The 6,530-nt window shown below is 45.3% G+C and overlaps 1 pseudogene; it reads left to right on the forward strand.

The window, feature by feature from the left end:
* Nucleotides 1-4,776: 4,776 nt before the first annotated feature.
* LOC110333682 overlaps nucleotides 4,777-6,530 on the forward strand; it is a 12,564-nt pseudogene continuing 10,810 nt past the window's right edge.

Raw genomic sequence — 6,530 nt, forward strand, 5'->3', positions numbered from 1 at the left:
ACAAAATTAAAATACAAACAATCCCCCCAAAAGACCCGGGCAGTCAAAGATATAGAGCCAGAGGCACATGGAAGCTTTTACTGTGATTTTACTCTGCCTCTGAAGAAGAAAATAAAAAAAAAATCCCTGGAAACCCATGAACATGATTACCTTGTGTGTGAACACATGACACTCAGTCTGCCTACTGATGCATGTCTTTGATGTGATGATCATTTATGTATATACCTTTTAAGAGTCTCTACTTTTTATATTTTGTCCTTCATCTTTTAATAACCCTAACATTGAAACGGATTCTACTTGGGATGGTCCATCACCGTAATGAGACAGGAGGCGCAGATGTGCCTATAGCCTTGGAGAAGAGAATGGAGGTTCTTTGTCTTGCTCTTTCCAGCATGACAAACAGCATAAAACACAAGTATCTATGTATTCAACACAAGTGGAATTCGGGTAGTTAAGAAAATAAATTTAGAAGAAGAAGACCCAAATAATTCCAGTGCTCGGAAGTTCCTGTAGGTGAGCCTGCCCCTGGGTTGCTCAGGTATGCACTATAACTAAACCACACAACCAGACAACACATGGAGTACGTGTAATCTTTTGCAAACCTGGGATAAAATATTGCATCACTGATGAATCAGCTCTTCCATGAAACCATCCCAAACATATTATCTGTTTAGATGTTAGGGTTATTAAAAGATGAAGGACAAAGGATAAAAAGTAGAGACTTTTAAAAGGTACATAATAAATAAATGATCATCACATCAAAGACATGCATCAGTAGGCAGACCGGGTGTCATGTGTTCACACACAAGGTAACTGTGGTCATGGGTTTTCAGGGCATTTTTTTTCTTTTACTCTGAGTACCATAGTTAAAAGGCAGATGATCATGAATCAAGAGACACACAGTTTCATCATGACAGTGAACTGGTTTTCTTACAGCTATAGCTGCAGTGAACTAGTTTTCTTACAGTTATAACCGCTTCTTTCTCCTGGTACTAGTATCTCAGGCTCTATTGGGAGCAGAATTGAGGAGATCTTACTGAGATGCACTACTGTTCTGTGAGATTCACTTTGTGGATTATTATGAGATTTTAAAACTACTTTTAATTAACGTTAGGGACTGAACGTTGGGTTTGGGGGTCTTCCTTCAGAATATTAGGCATTTGTCAAGGACATTGGATGGCTATTCTGAATGGACTATTAAATTATTAAACCTTCCCCAGTGCTGTTAAGAAGTGTTAAGAGGGGGGATTTGAAAGTACACAGTTGAATGCATAGATTTAAAAAAAAATGTTTAGGGTTTTACATATTGACCATATGGAACTGAGAAAGAATGGAATCATTACTTGATTGATTTCTTCTTGTTTAAATCTTTAATTTGCTTCTATTGCTGTTTGACAACTCACCCTAAGAGTAGCATCTTAGAACACACAGGCTTCCTATGTCATGGTTTCTGAGGGTCAAGAACCTGGGAGCAGCTCAGCCCAGAGTCCTTGGACTCCTGGGCCCGTGAGTTGGCTGTTAAGCTGCCAGCTCTACTGCAGACTCACCTGAAGGCTTCCCTGAGGAAGATCCTTTCCCGGCTCCTCTGTGTGGCTGACGGCGGCCTTTCGCTTCTGGTCTGTGGGACTGAAGCTAGACCTTCATCTGTCCTCTCCTGGTTGGCTTCTCCACACAACAGTTCCTAGCATGGCAGTTAGTTTTCCTCAGAGCAAAAAAGGGGGGATGAGGGAAAACTGTGGGGCTTTTATTTGTTTGTTTGTTTTTGTGTTTTTCATAACTAAATCACAAAAGGGCTTTCTTTCTTTACGTAAGAGGTGACTTGCAGGACATATGGGGAATCACTAGCAGCTGTCTTTCTGGCTGTTTAAACCTACAACTCACTGTTTCTTGAGTTCTCTTTCCTCTACAGTTTTCACCAGTAGCATGGCCTCAAATTCCTTAAGAAAACAGATGATAACATTTTCTTTTATCTTCTTGTGCTGGGCCAGACAGGACAGGATGGTGAAAGAGTTCATTCCAATGTGAAGAATGACACACAGGTTAAAACATAGTAATTACCTAATTATGGAGTTTCCAATTTAATACTGTCACACTGTGGTTGACAACAGGCAACTGGAATGACAGAAAAACACCAGGAAAGGAACAGTGGCACCACTTTTATGTACATGAATTTTGTTTTTAAAAAATGAGATTGGTTTTTTTCTTCCTTTTTAAGTTTTAGTGTGTGTGTGTGTGTGTGTGTGTGTGTGTGTACATGCGTGTATCAGTGTCACACAGCACATGTGGAAGTCAGTAGATAACTTTGTAAGGTTTGGTTCTCTTCCTCCACCCTCACATGAGCCCCAGGGATTGAACTCAGGTTACTGGACTTGGGCGACAAGTGTCTTCACCCACTCACTGACCTGGTTTTGGTTTGAGACGGGATCTTAGACTTGTCATTCTTCTGCCTCAGCGTGCTGAGGGCTGGGATCGTGGGTATCCGTCACTGTGACTTAGGAAATTAACCTATCAGTAAATAGTACCTATAATCTAAGAAGTGGGTGTTCTGTTCACTTGGGGATCCTGTTTGGCTACGTCAGAGGAACCGCCAACCACATGCCTGGGATAGAAATTCCATTTCTGCTCTTTCCCAAACTTGTTTTCTGTAGTGTCCCCCACCTCCACAGCACCTTCAGTTTTCCTGTCTACTTCTCTTCATCTCTCTGCTGCCTGACTCATTGCTGAGCATCCGGCCTTTATACCGTGCACAACGCCAATTAAATAGCTGCCTGGGAAAACCTTTTGGGTGCCCATCCCTTTATCCTCTGGGAATTCCAGTTCCGCAGACTCGTGTGTGATGTGTCCCCCTGATTGTCCTTCCAGGCTCAGATGGTGCTGTCCACCCGCACCCACTAAGCGTCAGCTGTCACCTGCAGGCCCTGAAGAACGCCAGGTTCTCCAAGGGCCTTTTGCACATTCAGTTCCTTCCGTTTGAAATTCTTTTCCTTTCTGTCTCTCACAGTGACCAAGCTGCCTGGCAGTGGTGGCACACGCTTTTAATCTCAGCACTCGGAAGGCAGAAGCAGGCAGAGGTCGCTGTGAGTTTGAGGCCAGCCTGGTCTCCAGAGTGAGTTCCAGGACAGCCACACCGATACAGAGAAACCCTTTCTTGAAAAACCAGAAACAAAAATTTTCCTTTCTCACCACTTTTTTTTTTTTTTTTTTTTTTAAATCCAGGGAAGCCTAACCAGGTTCCTTTGGGCTCACCTAGACATTTCTTCCCCTACACACATTCCCTGTGGCAGCCGCTGTGAGGTATTGGCCACTCAGCATTCCCACCTACAGCAGACCACACACTCATGAAAAGTGGTTATTGTCTTCTCATCAGACAAACCCAAGCCTTCGTTATGGTGTTTGATACTGACACGTGTGCCTGGGGATGCTCTGAGACTGCGTGTGTTCACCCCACCCCAGCTGTCCGGGGAGAGGGAAGATGGCCAGCTATTTTCCTGGCTCAGACACAAAAACCTGGTTCCCTGGCTGCTCGGCCAGCCTCCTCCCCCTGAGACCTGTAGTAACCTGAGGTGACACAGGGAACCTCTCTAGAGGTGCTCCTTCGAGGCCTTGGGATTTTGCTGAAGGAAACATGCTTGCCTGAGGAAGGACAACAACTGTCTTGCGAAGGCTGGTGGTCACTGAGTCCGTCTGCTCAAATATAAGAGAAAATGACACAGTCGTTACACTAACACACTTAACCCTGACCCAGCACTTCCCTGCGCTGGAGTGTGAGAACATGTTCATTTTATTAGCTGAATACAATCGGCTTCTGCTTTCTCCTCAGTTCCCAGTTAAGGGCATGGGAAATCCCATTCTTCATGTAGCAGAGTATGCCCGGTGACAGCAGTGATGGCAGCCCTGTCCCCGCCCCTGGCACTGCCAGGAAGTCCTTTCTCCTGCCTGTGCTGGGGTGGCAGGATGGGAGGCAGGTGTGAGCGTCCATCCAGAGGGTGTGTGAAGGAATCTGCTTCACACGCCAGGAGATTTGGTTCTGGTGAGGGGACGCGAAGGAAACTTGTGAGAACAAGTGTCCCATTCACAGGCTGGGAAAATAAATGTTTTACTAATCCTTAAATAACATTTTACTCTGAGGTGTATTGGCAAATTTTAGTTTTATTTCTGTAGGAAAGTCTCATTTTTAGAAGTGTGATTTGTACACATTTAGGTAGTCGGAAGGGAAGGCTAAAATTAGCGTCTATCATCCCGTTCTGATGTCCACATAGGAGGAGGGTTAGGTGACTTTAAAAGCCCTGACGCTCCTGCAATGTTTATCCAAACAACTTGGTATTTGTCATCACAGACTGGAGCTTATTTTAAGCATGATAAACATACTTGCTCATCTATGTTTTAAGGTTATCTTCTCACAGAGAGTAGAAAACGATGAAGGAAGCATCCTATATGGTTTTTTTCCCCCACCCAAGGACTTGCCCGAGGAAATTCCATCATTGAACAAATATTTATTCAGCAGCTTTACCGTGTTCCAGGCACTGTGCTAAGTTCTGAGAAACAACAGAGTCTATAATCTGGACTTTCTGGTAGGCAGAGGCGGGAGGAGTAGGGTACCTACCTGTAAGGGTCGGGATGGATGTTGGGAGTGATTAAGACGGTGGCTATATACTACCTGTTCTGTCCCTCTCAGTTTGTTGATAGAGTCCATTTTACTAGCCTCCATATGAGGATTGGGCAAATAATGCCAGATAAAAGCTAAACAGATTGAGGCTCAAGTATCTGTTGGGGACCATGGTCAGCAATGGTTATATATTTATTGCTATCAAGCCACGTGGGGTTCAGAGGGGGACCGGAGGGGGGGAGGTCATCAAGCAGTTTGAACAGAAGGGATTCCTTGGTAATCTGAAGTGTCTATAGTCTCCGGGAGACCATCTCAAAGAGGATTGTATCGACCACAAGGCCTCTCTGTTCTTGACCTGCCTAGTGGTTACCGTGGTCTGGGAGGGGCTAACTGTTGGATAGACAGACAGGCTGGGTGGATGCTTGGGGTGACCAACCCTGTGGATTACAAGCCTAGGCCCTTTCCTGGAGACTTGCATCCAAGTCTCTAGGGGCATCATTCATGGCAGCCATCCGTGGAGAGCACAAAGAAGAAGATCAACTTGTGGTTTCAGCCTAAGGAACTGGCAGGCTGCCATCATTTCCTCCCCTCCCCATTTTTACAGGCAGAAATCTGCCTGTCTCTGCCTCCCAAGTGCTGGGATTAAAGGCATGAGCCACCACTGCCGGCCTGAAACCCCTTTATGACCTGGTGGTGTCTTAGTTACTGTTCTTGCCGTGACATCACAAAAACAAGGAAAGTTATAAAATAAAGCCTTTTTGTGGTTGTTGTTTTTGAGATACAGAGTCTCTCTCTGTGTGGCCTTGGTTGTCCTAGTATTTGCTTTGTACACCTGTCTGACCTTGTACACCTGTCTGACCTTGAACTCACAGAGATCCATCAGCCTCTACCTCCTAAGTGCTGTGATTAAACGCATGCGCCACCACTGTCTAGAGGCTGAGGATAAAGCATTTCATTGGAAGCTTGCCTACAATTTCTTAGAGTTAGTCCACGATCATCATAGCAGGGAGTGTGGCAGCAGGCAGGCAGGCATGGGGCTGGAATGGTGGCTAAGAGCTTACATCTTATCCATAGGCAGCAGGCAGGGAGCTAGACTGGCATGGGATCTCGAAAAGCCCACCCCAGTGTCATACCTTCTCCAATAACCCTACATCTCCTAATCCTTCCTAAATAGTTCATCAACTAGGAATGGAGAATTCAAATAGATGAGCCTATGGAGGCCAATCTCCTCCAAACCACCCCCTAGCAAGAAACTCTTGGAGCTGTGAGTGCTCCCCAAGTCTTGTTATGCATTGCCGTCAGATGGAAACACTCCACTTCACTTGTGTGTGTGTGTGTTTGTTTTTAAAGCATCCAACTGTGGCTTGCATCCCTTGATGGACTACACCATCTGGCTCTGACTGGAGAAACTCCAGCATGTTCAAGTAAGAGGGGGAATTTAGCGTGTGCTCTTCAGTTAAAGGAAAGGGTGTCAACACTTCAGTGCTTATCAGAAGAATCATAGCAGTCAAGCTGGAGTCACTGCCGACAGTCAAGTGTCTGGGTGTTGGGAAGCTGGCTCTGGGAAGCCTCTCTTTCTCTGAGGATCTGGCCTCAGTCCTCTTCAATTGGGCATGGAAAACCCCACACCTAGGTAGCCGCCTCGACCTTCCCACTTATAAGCTTCCCACCTCACTGCCTTAATCGGTTGCTATCATCCAATCTGTATCAGAATCTCACAAGTAAAAGGCCAGCTTGTGGGCTCTCCCCGCATCTCTCATCCTTGCATTCTTCCTTCCTGATGCACCTCTCTCATCCTTGCGTTCTTCCTGATGCGCCTCGATTATTTCTACCACTTTCCTTCTGTTGGGAAATAAACTTCCTTTGCCCATTCTTTTTTTTTCTTTATTTACATTTCAAATGCTATCCTGAAAGTTCCCTATAC

Source organism: Mus pahari, chromosome 16, assembly GCF_900095145.1.
Source record: "Mus pahari chromosome 16, PAHARI_EIJ_v1.1, whole genome shotgun sequence".
Lineage (NCBI taxonomy): Eukaryota > Metazoa > Chordata > Mammalia > Rodentia > Muridae > Mus > Mus pahari.